The sequence below is a fragment of the Theropithecus gelada genome, chromosome 2 (genome assembly GCF_003255815.1).
Source record: "Theropithecus gelada isolate Dixy chromosome 2, Tgel_1.0, whole genome shotgun sequence".
In the NCBI taxonomy this organism is placed as follows: domain Eukaryota; kingdom Metazoa; phylum Chordata; class Mammalia; order Primates; family Cercopithecidae; genus Theropithecus; species Theropithecus gelada.
This window is the reverse complement of record NC_037669.1, coordinates 115,626,599-115,641,503: the sequence shown is the minus strand read 5'-3', so window position 1 is coordinate 115,641,503 and position 14,905 is coordinate 115,626,599. Positions and strand designations below refer to the sequence as shown.

The window sequence follows — 14,905 nt, the reverse complement described above, 5'->3', positions numbered from 1 at the left end:
GGAGGCAGTTATTCATCTAAGAATCATGAAAACAAAGTATAATGAAACAATAAGTAAACATACCTACATCCATGAGATGTCATAATTGAGGGGACAAATCTGCTGAATATGGAGGAATGATAAGTTGGTGGATGCCTAATCAACACTTGGTAGAGGGAGGCAGAGAGAACCTTCTGAAAAGAGAAAAAGCTCATGCAGACGCTCTGTGTCTGTGGGAGCAAGACATCTGTATGAAAGCTGGTAAGCTCATTTTTAGAAAAGAGGTGGAATTACAGTAAGTGAGGTCTAAGGAAAGGCTTTCTGAGTCTACCCAGATTGTTAAACTATTTTCTCTATGGCAGCTAGAGTGTTACCCTTCAGCAGTATCCTTAACATTAGGACCTGTGCTGTTTCTTCGGGCTGTCTAAACCTAATCCTGTCATTGGTGAAAAGAAGAAAGGAGTGAATAGTAGATCGCTCAGTTTTGCTTTTTCCTCCTACCTGCTAGTCTTAACTGAAAAAGAATACGATGAATCTTCGTATAATCCTCATAGTGAATTTAGAAGGAGTTGTCAGGGACATTGCTTTATAATGGGTTTCTTCTGGTGGTGTATTGGAAATGCTTGGCCCAAGAAATATTGTTATTAACCTTTAAATAAAATAATGACACTTTGTGTGAAGTCAGTTCTTTTTAAAGCTATTTTACCTGTTTCTGTATGTACATATTTCTTTATTTTTTCTTTAAACAAATTTTATTCCTCTCTTTTTCCTACGAATTTTTCAAAGGAAGTGAAATATTGTGTTATCTGTAAATAGTTATTGTTTTCTTGCTATTTGCAGATGTCAATAGGAGACTTTGAGCTGTGTTTATTTATTGTTTTCTTTCAAGTTTTTATTTTAAGTGCAATGATCTGGGGTGAATTTTAGGTGAATTTTAGGTCTTATGGAAAGCAGCCATATCCATGGACTATACAGAATCCTCAAAAGCAGTGACCTGCTCCTCCAGTGTATCTGTTCCAACTTTATCATCTTCACTGGATTTGAAGTATTTAAATTCCATTTGCCATCAGAACTAGTTTAGAGGAGCCCTAGACTAAGCCATTTGCTTGAATGCTTCTAACACATTCCTCTAGCTTTGCCATATCTGCCACATCATCCCACTGTTTCACATCTAGCACGATTGAAAATGGTAACAGTGGACATTTTTGGGCTTTCTTTGATTCATTCTGGGCAAACCATTCTTCCATTAGCCTCTTTGCTGTTTCACTTTCATCCTCCTTATCAGAGCCAAAGAGATCAATATCATCATCATCTTTACTACTTGTAGCTCCGCTTCCTGTAGTGTCTTCAACATATGTGCCCAAAGGTTTCTTCACTCCTGGCAGGCTGGCCTTTTCTTTTCATGAGACTTGATGTGACTATACCAACATGGGGCAAGACACAAGTTCACAGGCAATGGGCCAGTGACTGCTTCCAATACTGCCACATCTGCTTATGGTGGCACATAACCCTCGATGTAGCTCTTGTCTGCCAGGTAATTATTGAGCACGTGGAGGCCAGCAGGGCTTTTCATGTCTCTGAAACCCATGATGTTAGCTATATCTGAGAGTTGGGTAGCAGCAAAATGAAAGAGCACAAATTATGGGCGTCTCTGCTAAGAGAGGGAAAAAAAGCTAGTTTCGGTTTGTTAAAACCCAAAGACACGCAGAAAGAAAACAAACCCCAACTGTATTTAGCAAGCTCTCACAGACTCTCTTTTCAAGAGAAAGATGAAAGTGCTCATAGGCTGCCAGGGAAATCATACTTGGATTTCAATATATAAAACTCCCCTTCCTATTTCACTTATAAACATATCTGTGGAGAAAGAAAGGAAGAAAAGTTCGTAAATACAAATAGAATTTCATCCACATGTTCCCAAAATGCTGTGATGTGATTTCTCTTTTATAGACTTCACTTATAAAAAAGGTTACAGAGTGTGAGCAATCTGTCAGATATTCCACAAATGACAAGTGCTACATTTGACAGATAGGCATTGTTTTAAATATTTTCAATTAATGCCTTTGGTCTAGATAGTTCTTTAAAATTAATCTCCTTCTAAATTCACTATGAGGATTATACGAAGATTCATCATATTCTTTTTCTTAATTGTATGAATAGTATGTTGTGTTTATTAATATTGAACATTGTTAATATATATATACAAGTAACTTTACAAATATAACTCAAAACGATCTTTAATATCTGGGCATTGAAGCTAATAGCCATACTATATTAGCTATTTCACTGTGTTAGCTACAAGTTATACATAGTAGGACAAGATCTGGGACTCAGGATGGACCACAAGCTGATTGTGAGTTTATAAAGAAATTCTTCAGACTGGGCACAGTGGCTCACACCTGTAATCCTAGCACTTTGGGAGGCCAAGGAGGGCGGATCACCTGAGGTCGGGAGTTCAAGACCAGCCTGACCAACATGGAGAAACCCCGTCTTTACTAAAAATACAAGATTAGCCAGCCATGATGGCACATGCCTGTAATCCCAGCTACTCAGGAGGATGAGGCAGGAGAATGGCTTGAACCCGGGAGGTGGAGGTTGCAGTGAGCCGAGATCGCGCCATTGCGCTCCAGCCTGGGCAACGAGAGCGAAACTCCATATCAAAAAAAAAAAAAAAAAAAAAAAAAAAAAAATTCTTCAAAAAGGCATAATATTTTTGAAATTATATAAAGACATAGTAATGTAGTCATCCATTTATCTTTCTTTTCTTAAAAAAAATTGGAATAGGAGGTATTTAAGAGTAGAGCAGGGCAACAACCTCATTAAAATGCCAGAAAATATTACCAATGAGAAAAACCTAAATAAATTGGAATTAGTTCATGTGCAGATGAAAAAGCTAATGGTCTTTCACAAGTCAATAATAATTTTAAGCAGCAAAGAAAGCATGTTATAAGCAGAATTCTGATCAGCCGGTTTTATTATTCAGTGAAAATAAAGTAAGAGAAAATAAATCTACACTGAAATTTTAAACGGAAATATTATGTCTATTACATCTGTTGCTGTTACATGTGCTGTATGTTTTCCTGTTTATAGTCTTCATTCACAGACACTTCCAATGCACAACTTCATAGCCTTCTGCTAGGGCTGCCTAAGTGATGGCAAAAGAAACCAAGTACTCTAGACTGTTCCATGGATGGGGAGGGAGAATGTAAGTGGAAAGAAGGATATAGCAGTGCCCAAATTTGAATAAAAAATATCTAAACTTTAGATATTCCTTTCCTCAGTCTTAGGAAACTTAGATTATTTCTCTTGTCTTCCATTCATTTTCCAAATATAAGGAATAAAATCAGTTATTTAGTTTCACCTGCTCACTTGCACAATATATAAAGTTTTATACACTACAAAATTGTATATTGTAGTAAACCCATGAGCTTGTGCCCATGTAATTTTGCCTGTATTAGCCATTCCTAAGTTGTACCAATGAAAGCCTTGCATTAAAGTAGATATATAGATGCACTTGGGTAAATATAGAAGTCTCCAACTGGATTAAAACAGATGGTATTTAACCACAACTGGAACTCATACATTATGGTAGCAGGAAAACTGGATCACAGGTGCAAGGGAAGCCCAGAAGTTTCTTGGTAAGTTTAAGAAAGAAAAAGGGGGAAAGGAGTCTTTATTTTCTTCTATTTAACATGAACAAAACCCATGTAATTACTGTTAGAACAGTGGAAGGAGATGATGTGTTAATGTTGAATGAAGAGAGGATAAATGTCTAGTACTTTGAATCTTTTCTAATTTAGCATTATTATTTGGGTGAGGTAATAGAGACAGCAACTTAATCTTGAAGGAAAACTGCAGGAGCTTGTTTTGGTTAAACAATGTACTTTTGCCATCCTGACAGGATTATTGATAGAGAAAGAAACTCAAGGTCACAGGCCTTGATATTTTCCTCATTCTACGGTAAACTTATTTTTGGAGATTGTTGGCTCAGCTAGTTCTTTGCTAGATGCTGGGAAGATAAATTTGAACTTGGGCTTGTGACACCACTTAACTTGTAATAATGATTGTTGTCAGTGCCTCTCCATCCTGTTTGTAGGGCAGGAAGTTTGGCTATGTGTGTGGTTGTTTTTCCAACTGTGAATGACATTGGAAATCCCCAGCTATTTCTTCCAAAGTGGTGGTTAGGAATTACTACTATCATTGAACTATAAATGCACTTATATTATTTAGGTCAAGAAAATGCTATTGATCCATTTGTCTCTAACTATAACGGGGCTAATATTTTCATTTGATTTTATAAACTTAATCTTAACCAATCATTTAGCAAGAACTATTTAACTATCATATATATGTTTTAATCTGTTTTGGTTTGTGAAAATCCAAAGACACGCGGAAAGAAAACAAACCCTAACTTGTATTTAGCAAGCTCTCACAGACTCTCTTTTCAAGAGAGAGATGAAAGTGCACATAGGCTGCCAGGGAAACCATGCTTGAATTTCAATATATTAAACTCCCCTTCCTATTTCACTTGTAAGTATATCTGTGGAGAAAGAGCTGAAGAAACTTTGGTTTATTTAATAAAGAAATTTTTTACTTGGAAACTTTGTGATAAAAATGTATTTCATACTTAACATATTTTTTCTACGCATATTTTTGTAAAATGGAGCTGCCTATGTTTTTTGTTTGTGAAAACAATATAAGTATACAGTTTTGAGAAAGTCAACTAGTAGGTAAAAGTTCAGGAAAAGGAGATAAAATAATTATAATGCAAAGGTAAACAGTCTGTTCACCTTTAAGTGACAGCTGAATTATTGCAATGTCACAGAGTCAGCAGGATTATGAAAACATTTGTATCACTTATTAATTAAAAAGCATTTAAAAATTAAACAACTGATTTGATAAATATGAATGTAGCTGCCTAATATAGATAAGTTTTAAGTGTTATTGTTAACTGCTAAAAAGCTTGAGGAACAAATACTTCAAAAAATAGACTTGGCCGGGTGCAATGGTTCATGCCTGTAATCTCAACACTTTAGGAGGCAGAGTAAAATAAAAATAAACAGCCTGTTTTTGAGACACAGTCTTGTTCTGTCACCCAGACTGGAATGCAGTATTGTGATCACAGCTCACTGCAGCCTCCACCTTCTGGGCCCAAGCAATCCTCTTGCCTTAGCCTCTCCAGTGGTTGAGGCCACAGGAATGTACCATTATGCCCCCATTATTTTTTTTTCACTTTTATTTTTTATAGAGATGGATCTCCCCACATTCCCCAGGCTAGTCTCAAACTCTTGGGCTAAACCAGTGCTCCTGCCCCTGCCTCCTAAAGTGCTGAGATGACAGGCATGAACCATTGAACCCGGCCCAGTCTGTTTTTTGAAGGATTTGTTTCTCAAGCTTTTTAGTAGTTTAAAATAGCACTTTAAGGTTATCTATATTAGGCAACTACATTCATATTTATCAAATCAGAAGTTTAATTTTTAAATACTATTTAACTAATAAGTGATACAAATATTTTCATAATCCTAAATCCTGCTAAGTTATTCTGTGACATTGCAATAATTCAGCTGTCACTTAATAGTCAAAATTCCGTGATGGGTAAAGCAATGTGAAGTTCAGAAATCCTGTATACCCGGGAACCAGGTCCATCCCAGGAATTTATTCCAGGTCTCTTCAACCTGTCGTCTAGATCTTACATAGGCTCTCTTTAGAGGCAGGAATCAAAAGCAAATCAGTTTATGAAGTTGTATTGTGAAGATGGTGATATTGTTTGGGTTAGGATAGAGATTTGCCATGAAGAAAATAGTTGAATCTTGGGGAAAAGAAGAAAAAAACAACAACAAAACCACCAAGACAACAGGTTCAAACAATGTAGTTTCTTAAGAAATCAAGTGATGATGCTCATTTCTCTAAGGTCCAAGTCCAGGATATGTTACTTATTTGGGATTGTATCAGTCAGGAAACAGATCGTATACTCAAGTGGAGTAAAGATGTAGGCAAGTTTAGGCAAAGTGCCTCAGGGCTAGCAACCAGGGAGCCTTGACTGCCCTCTTCCTAAAGGGGAAGTGGCAGATGCAACAGTCTGAAAGGAGAGAGGTAGAAGACATTGCTGGAGTAGCTGTGGCCTTGAGTAAGGGACAGGGTCAACTTGCTGTGACTTATCAGGGAGGAAGCTTGGGTACACACACTCTGACCTCACTCTCCTCCTGACCAGTTATCTCCAACTCTTGCCCCCCTTCATTGGCCAAATCCAACTAGCAGCCAGAGAGGAAGTGATCTTATTAGCTCAAGTGATCTAATTAGCTCATACTTATTAGCTTCTCTGGGAACAAAGCAGCCTGAAGAAGGGTGGAGCTGATCTGGAGGGGCCAATGAAAACTCTCTGCATAGAAATCCTTCCTGGTGGAGCTGCTGGTAAAACTCCAACAAAATTGGCTTGGTTTTAATCAAAACTCCAACTAAATCGGCTTGGCTTTAAGTAGAAGGAAGCTTTTTTTGTTACCTTAAGATAATATGATTTAATAATACATAGTTTGAAAAGTACTTCATCTAATCACTTATTGATTTAAAAATTCATTTTCAACAATTAAATATATCAATAATATATCAGAGTAAAATATGAGAAGAAAATTTTAAATCTTCTAACCAACATTTAAAAAGAAGGAAGAGTCACTATGAAAGCAGCTAGGAGACCTGGAAATTCAATTGCCTTTGACGTCAGAGCTGAGTTTGAATCCTGGACGGGACATTACTATTGAGACTTTATGTAATTTACTTAGCTGGGCACTGTGCTGCGTGATGGACCCACAGGTAAGAGATGCTTAACAACCTAGTGTTTCTATTGTTATCAAGACTCCCTTGCTGAAGTCTTACTATAAATCACTGGGAAAACAAATGATACTTATTTTAGTATGCTGCAGAGCTTTGTAACCTTGCTCTAAAACTGTTAATGCCTGTTATTAGATTCTTTCAGAGTAAAAAACAAAGTGAGCTGATTCTACATAGAGTTTGCAAGGGGATAGTCTTTATTAGATAGTTATAACCAGAATTAATGATCTTGTTAAACCATGTCAAAAGACATACAAGGTACAGTGATCCCAGTTTAAATGGATGATTTCCTAGCAGTCCCATCCCTGTCACCAGTGAAGAGAACCAAGCCTGTGTAATTCAAGTCATTTTAGACACATGTTTATGTTTGAAACAAGGAATGTTAGAGCAGATGTCAGAATACCGTTTTCAACATCTGGTAAGCTCTTCCATTGCAGCTGGCTGCAATCCTTGTCAAAGGTCATCGAGAAAAAAAAAAAGACAGAGAGTCAGAAGTCACTATGAGCTTTAAAAGCACATTCAGGAAACTGCACCGTTATAAACCGTGTTCACTGAACCAGAGAAAAACCTAGCCCTTTTATCAATAATGTAGAGTGAATTGAAAGCTGATTTTGAATTTAGGTATGTAAGTTTCCACATAACTGTGAGCAAGAGAGAAATAGAGAATTGAATTAAGAAGGTCAGAGACCCTCTCACATAATGGTATTTGCTCTATTCTTATTGCTATCAAGCTCCAGGTACAAGTGAAAGGATATATAACAGGGACCAGTGTAACAGAATGCACGTTGAGATTCAACCAGTTAGCCCCTTCAGTGTCTGTATTCACTGCACTTCAGAGAACAAGTGGAAATCCTGAAATGTAGCCACCCTGCAATCACTGAAACAGGATGACTATTCCACCACTGTCCAGGACTAGGTGTGTGAAAGGAGAGGTTGATGAGAGGATATCCACATTTCAGGGAAAGACACAAATTATAGTAACCACAAACAGAAAATGACATTGCACTCACTATGAGGACAGAAATAGTTAGATTACCTGTCACCTTCTCTGAGGAGCCTTTCCTAACCCTCCAAGCCTGGGTTGGGCAGCTTTCTCGAGTGCTGCTGGACCTCCGTAACACTATCATGTAAAGCTGTATGTAGTTGCTTAAATAAATTGTATACCAAACTGGAAGTTCCATGAGGGCAGGGACTGTCTCTTCAGTGCTCTATCCAGCACCTTGCACTGAGACTGCAACAAAGTAGATGCTCAGTACCTGCTTTTTCAGCAGCAGAAACAACCAAAAGTGCTTATAACTGTAAAAGAGGGAAAACCCTTGTGGCTGTTATATGACTGCCCTTTTACCCTGAATGACTTATGGTGAGATGGGATTGTTTCTTGGTTAGTTTGGGTGCTTTTCCTGAAGATATTGTTAATAAATTCTTGTTCAAAAAACAAACTCTTGCATTTAGAGTTTAATCTGACAGGAAGGAAGAATATTCACTCTGGATTATCCTTAATGCTTGCCCCTATCCAAGACCTTGTCAGGCTTTTCAGTATCTGGCTGCAATCATCCAAAAACAAATGAGATGTCTCTTGTGAACACACATGTAGGCAATCTAGTATTTGCCCACAACAGAGACAACAGCTTTCCTGGTACCCATGTTGTCATTTAACCAAGAATCAATAAATTAAAAGGAAATTTGGAGGGATCCTGTAAATCTTTGTAAATGTCAAGGCCTATCTAATTATTTCCCTTTTGATTTTTAAATTGCCTAAGCACTCAATACTAAATCCTCAGTTTGCTAAAAGAAGGTTGTGGATTCCTATTTTTGATCAAGATAGAGATATGTTGAGTTTTCTTACCTTGTAAAATGGATCGCTTAAATAGTTAAATATAAGACCTCAAACTATAAAAATCCTAGAAGAAAACATAGGAAACACCATTCTGGACATGGGCCTTGGAAAAGAATTTATGACTAGGTTCTCAAAAGCAATTTCAACAAAAACAAAAATTGACTAGTGGGACCTAATTAAACTGAAGAGCTTTGGCACAGCAAAAGAAGCTATTAGCAGAGTAATCAGACAGCCTACAGAATGGGAGAATATATTTGCAAACTATGCATCCAACACAGGAGTAATATGTAGATTTCATAAGAAACTTAACAAGCAAACTTAACAAAAAATAGACATTAAAATGTTGGCAAAGGACACAGACACTCCTCAAAACAAGACATACCAGAGGCCTACAAACATATGAAAAAAATGCTCAACATCACTGATTATCAGAGAAATGTAAAATAAAACCACAATAAGATACCATCTCACATTAGTCAGAATGGTTATTATTAAAAAGACAAAAAATAACAGATGCTGCAGGACTGCAGAGAAAAAGGAATGCTTATGCACTGTTGGTGGGAATGTAAATTAGTTTAGTTACAGTGGAAAGCATTCTGGAGATGTCTCATAGAACTAAAAACAGAACTACCATTTGACCCAGCAATCCCTACTAGGTATATATCCAAAGGAAAGTACATTATTATACCAAAAAGACACAGCAACTCATATGTTCATCACAGCACCATTCAAAATAGCAAGGACATGGAATCCACCCATGTGTCTATCAATGGTAGATAGGATAAAGAAAATGTGGTATATATACACCATGAAATACAATGCAGCTAAAAAAATAATGAAATGAAGTATTTGAAACAACATGAATTAAGCTGGAGGTCATAATCCTAAGTGAATTAACATAGGAATAGAAAACCATATACCACATGTCCTCATTTATAAGTGGGAGCTAAACATTGGGTACTCCTGGACATAAAGATGGAAATGATGGACACTAGGAACTACTATAGCGGGGGGAAAGGGAGGTGGGGCAAAGGCTGAAAAACTACCTTTTGGGTACTGTGTTCACTACCTGGGTGATGGGATCTTTCGAACCTGAAAACCTTAGCATCATGCAATATACCTATGTGACAAACCATGTACCCCTGAATGTAAAATGAAAGTTGAGCTTGTAAAACAATAGAATAAAAATGTGTTTTTACACTTCTTACTCCTCACAGCAATGGATGATTTTTAAAAGTTATATTTGGACATCATTGGAAATAATTTAAAAATTATAGAAATAAAGGGTAATATGAGAGAAGAAATTTCAGAACTTTCTAAAGTATATGAATAATATTCAAAGACTCAAGAGAAATAAAAACAAAACAAAACATTGAATGTAGTGATAGACCACATCAAAAGAAAGGCATTTGTGAACGTTCTGAGAGACAAGGAGATTCTTCCATTCAGTGTTATCTCTCCCAAACTTGGGAGGATGTCTCTTGGGGTTCTCTGTGACTGAAGATGAGCTCAGAGTTTAACTTAGTTCTTGCTGTCAAGTTCACTTGGTAATAAAGTGAAAAATTTAGCATCAAAGACAGCAAACTCTGGTAGTGAAAATGAAAATGAAAACTTATGAAGAAAATAGTCCTGGAGATAAGATTTATAATTTCTTCGTTTGTAAACATTGGTCTAGTTATATTTTAACTCAATGAATAACCATCTGGGACGCAGAAAATTTGCAATCAGAATACCTTTGAAAAAGTATGCACTTGGTATCTTCCATGGAAAATTCAACCGGGAGCTTGGGCTCCTCTAAAATGGATCAACCATTAAGAAAATTGCCAGCAATTATATGTTGGTTAAATTCCCTATATACCACTTATGTTTTAATTGTTTGGGGGAGGAGAGATTTCCAAAAACTGTATTTTAAAAAATCTTAAATCCATCAGTTTTCAAAATACTATCTTAGACATTTTATGTAATTCTCTGCAAAAGTATAAATTTGTATTATTAGGATTCAAACACAGAATTATTAGACCTTGTGGTGATTCAGTGAAATAAGAAATTTTAAGACACTATTAGGTTAGCTTTTATTGCATATAATGAGAATCTCCTAGATGATGTAGAAATCATTAAAAATTAATTGTATAACTTCTGGACTTGTCTCAAAGTGTCTTGAACTGATAAGCCTTCCTAATCTTCTAGTATTGCTTCAACTCATTGATGAAGTAAAGTGGCTGGCTTTTAAAAATTGATAACCTTATTATAATTGCTAAAGTGCAGCACATTCTGTTTGCCTAAGGTGTTTGAATGAGTCACTACCCATCAAAGGAAAATTATGCTATGGTGCAGTGAATCCCAACGTGTCAAATATGCAGATACTTTTTAGTAGACATATTATTTTAGTTGACCTTTTACTGTTTGTTGATTGAGAAAGCATGGTGAATTACTTTGAACGAATTGCTTTGGTATGAATTCAGTACCAGTTTAAAGTAAATACATATGTATTAATATATCACTAATATTTATTTAAAAAATAAAAGCACATAGTATATGTATTAATAGTATAACATATATTATGTATGTGAGTGAATAATTTCTGCAGTAACTGTGCTTTCCTATGTTTGTGAATTTGTCGACCTATTGCTCTAGACCCTTTTGAAGATATACAATCTCAGTATTATAAAATAGATGTCATCCAAGAAGATGTTCTATTAGTAGGTTGAAGATGTGTCTAAAAACGGTGAGCTTCCTGAACTGAGGACTTAGCTGGCTTCTCTTGATGTTACAACAGTACTAGAAAGAAGCCTCTTAGGTCACTTGTGTGCCAGTTAGTGCACTGCAGGGGCAAGCACAAACACACACAAACACCGACTCACTGTCTAGGTAAGTGCGAGTGTCTCCTAAAGTTCTCAGTCAATAAATAACACATACCAATTAATGCCACAAAGCGAGTCTGACTTGTTTTAGTGTAAACAATATTTTTCAGCTCTGTTTTTATTTCTGACTATGCTAAGGTATTTTAAATATGTGCTATTATAGGTCATGTATTCCTTTACACAAATTTTTGGAAACATAGCCTTATCATTGGATTTTCAAAGGCTACTTTACTACGTTGTCTCCATTTGCTTCTATTAAATTATAAGTTAATATGGAAGTCATTCTTTTTTTGTTATGTCAGTTGTGTGCAGTTGTGTTCATATATTTATATATTTACAGGTATTACCCTTACATACCTCTGGGAGAGAGTAACACATTTGTAACACTCCTGTATAAAATGTTATATTAAAACATGTTATCTCATGCTGAACATGCTTGAAAGGTTTGGTGTGTGAGATTGTGTACCTTCCCTAATTAATTGGTTGTATCCGTTGACTGCGGAACGTTATCAGGTCAAATGGACCCAGTCACCAATGCCTTGTGGCAAAACAGGTTAGGGTATTTGTTTGAAGGAAATGATATTGTAAAACATTTGAAAGAAAAATGAGAGAAGCAGAAACAAAAGGATGATAAAGAAAAATCATAGGCAAATTTGAGCAATGAAACACATGAAAAGAGATTAAATAACTAGTTATTTAATTCTCTAGTGACTTCTTAAGTCTGGTCCTCACCAGAGTTTCAGTATTAACTTTCTGGTATTTTTTCATATCAACTGCTATGTTTTCAACTGTATGGTGTGGCAGTCATATATTCTGTCTTTTCTAGGATTGTTTCCAATTCACATATTCTTTTTTCCCTATAAGCATATTTGACCTTATCAGAATATGTGTACATTTTGTAGTTCAGAAAATATGGTCACAGTGTAAAACCCAGAATATCAAAATAAGCTCTAGAGTTTGCCATGGAGTCTTTACATTAGTTGCCATTCAGGACTGTGGAAAGAGTTCTACAATCTTTACACAAAAAAGGACAGGCTGGTGTTGTGATTAGGAACTGGGGAGTCATGTATCCTGAATTCGCATATTTATCCTGCCATAGGCAAGTGACATAACCTTTCAAAATCTTAGTTTCTTTATCTGAAAATGGGTTTCATTAAATAACCACTTTCAGAAGGTTTTATTTAGATTTAAAGTCATGATGTAAATTCTCAATAAATGTTAGTTGTATAACAACAACATTTTATAGTTATCATCTTTTTTTAAAATTAGACACCAAATATTTGAATATGAACATTTGAGGACATGTGAAATTATCTAAGCAAGTCTAAAATGAAAAGAATCATACTTTAAATATGTTTGGCAAGAATTTTATACCTTCTCTGTATTCTATATCATTATATGAGTTACCTTTGCAATTTAAAATGGATTGTGGCTTATCCATCTCAGACATTGCTACTAGACTTCTCATTGTTACATGTATTGTTAAGAGGTCTCCAATTAATTTTGTTTCTACTGATTATAACTATATCCTAGGTTAATTACTGAAAATTGGAAAAGTTAATAAATATTTAAAGAGGCAAAAAAAGTCACTCTGCTTTTTTATGAATAATTGCAATGAAAATTTGTATGCATGCAATTTTGTTCTATTTTCTTTTAATTTCTTAGGCTAGATTATAGAAATGAACTATAAATATAGACATTTTAAGAACTTTGGTGTGTGTTCCTAAAGTGTTGTGCCCATTCATACTCAGTGTTTAGAGAGTGCCAGCCTTGTCACAAATTTGTTGGCAGTCAGTGATATTGATTCTTTTGCCAATGCTAATATCAGATTTGTTTGTTTTATATCTGAAAGGGTTAAACAGGATAAAAGTTTATATTGTTTGTTAATAGAGTTGCCTCGAAAAATTTTTATTTGGTCCTGTAACAAAGAAGTGATTGCAAAAGTGGTGATCTTACAACTTTGAGATCAGTTGTGGGAATACAGAGCAGCTCTATATTTCTCTTCTAAATCATCATCCTAAGTTATGTAGAAAGTAGTCATGTAGACAGTGTAATTCAATAGCTCCAAAGAGAGGTTACCACGGTTACCTGGAACATCAGACAGGAGGTTTGTTCCTAGGCTCATTGTACTAATACAATTACTTGTCTGAATTGAAGTGAAAATGTTCGAGTGTTATTTTTTTAACCTTGTTACTGGCATGAATTATATTTTCATTTTTTCTGAAGTATTGTGAAGAATGTATTTCAAGTCAGTTCTACAGTTTTATGTCAGCTAAATCCTTTGCAACATGCGTGACCTACAGCTAAATTTTGGTGTTTGTGTTCAGTGTTACTCAAGAGAGGAATGGAATAGAAACAAATGGTTTTTGTGGTGCTGAATACTCATTATTTTATTATTAGTTTAATATATTCCTTATAAAAGACAGTAATTTGAATGGAATGACAGTCATAAAAAGAAAACCTCAGTTAGGACTTCTTTCACCACTTATTTAAAACTGCAAGCCCCCTCCCCTACCATTTGCACCCCTCTTCCTATCCAGACATTTTCTTTCCATGCACCATCTCACACACTGTACATATTAAATTTTCCTGTTTGTTTGTTTTTTGTTTCTCTCATTCTACTAGAAGTGAGTTCCGTAAGGGTGGGGATTTTAGCCTTTTTTCACTGCTCTACTCCCCATGTCTACAAGTGACTGGCAGCACATAGTAGGTTCTCAGAAGCTGTTAAATTACTGAATGAATGTACCAAAAATTATGTTTCTAGAAAATGCATCGAAGGACAAGATGAAGCAGATATGATTAGATTTTTTAGAATAATTATTAACCTGTGTTTAACTTTTGACTCGCGTATCTCAGATATAGCAATCTAACATAATGGTAATCAAAAGCTATTCACATGTGAGGATATATTTGTTGATATGTAAGGTATTTTAGTTCAGATTTACTTTATTTATCAAAAATATTCTCAAAGCCAAATTTTTAATAGCTGGTAAATATAAGACATTGAAGTTAAGAAAATATAGCATTCTGGGTACTACTGTTTTGTATTTCCTCCTTTTATTCAATAATTTAAATTGTTGTTACTGAATTTTTTGAAATAAATACATTAACTTTCCAGTCTTTGCAACTGGAGTACATCAAGTATTATTTATTCAAAAAAACTGTGGTTTGAACCTTCCCTAGATATTTGACTATATTAGGGAGTTACTGTTAATTATTTTAGGTGGATAATAACATTATAGGTATATGAAAAAATAGCCTTTATCTTTTAAAATTACATACTGAAATAACTATACATAAAATGATATGTCTGAGGGTTTTTTTGTTTTGTTTTGTTTTGCTTTTTTTTGTTTTTTTTTCAGTCTGAGGGGAGAGTGGATGGGAATGTGCATGGGAGTAGACTGAT

At 35.3% G+C, this 14,905-nt stretch overlaps 1 protein-coding gene and 1 pseudogene across 1 annotated transcript in view; one reads left to right on the top strand and one right to left on the bottom strand.

Annotated features, from left to right (window-relative positions):
- NAALADL2 (N-acetylated alpha-linked acidic dipeptidase like 2) overlaps window positions 1-14,905 on the top strand; it is a 971,471-nt gene that overhangs the window by 211,953 nt on the left and 744,613 nt on the right. The gene's annotated exons all lie outside the window — the stretch shown is intronic.
- Window positions 914-1,567, bottom strand: LOC112618364 (annotated as a pseudogene).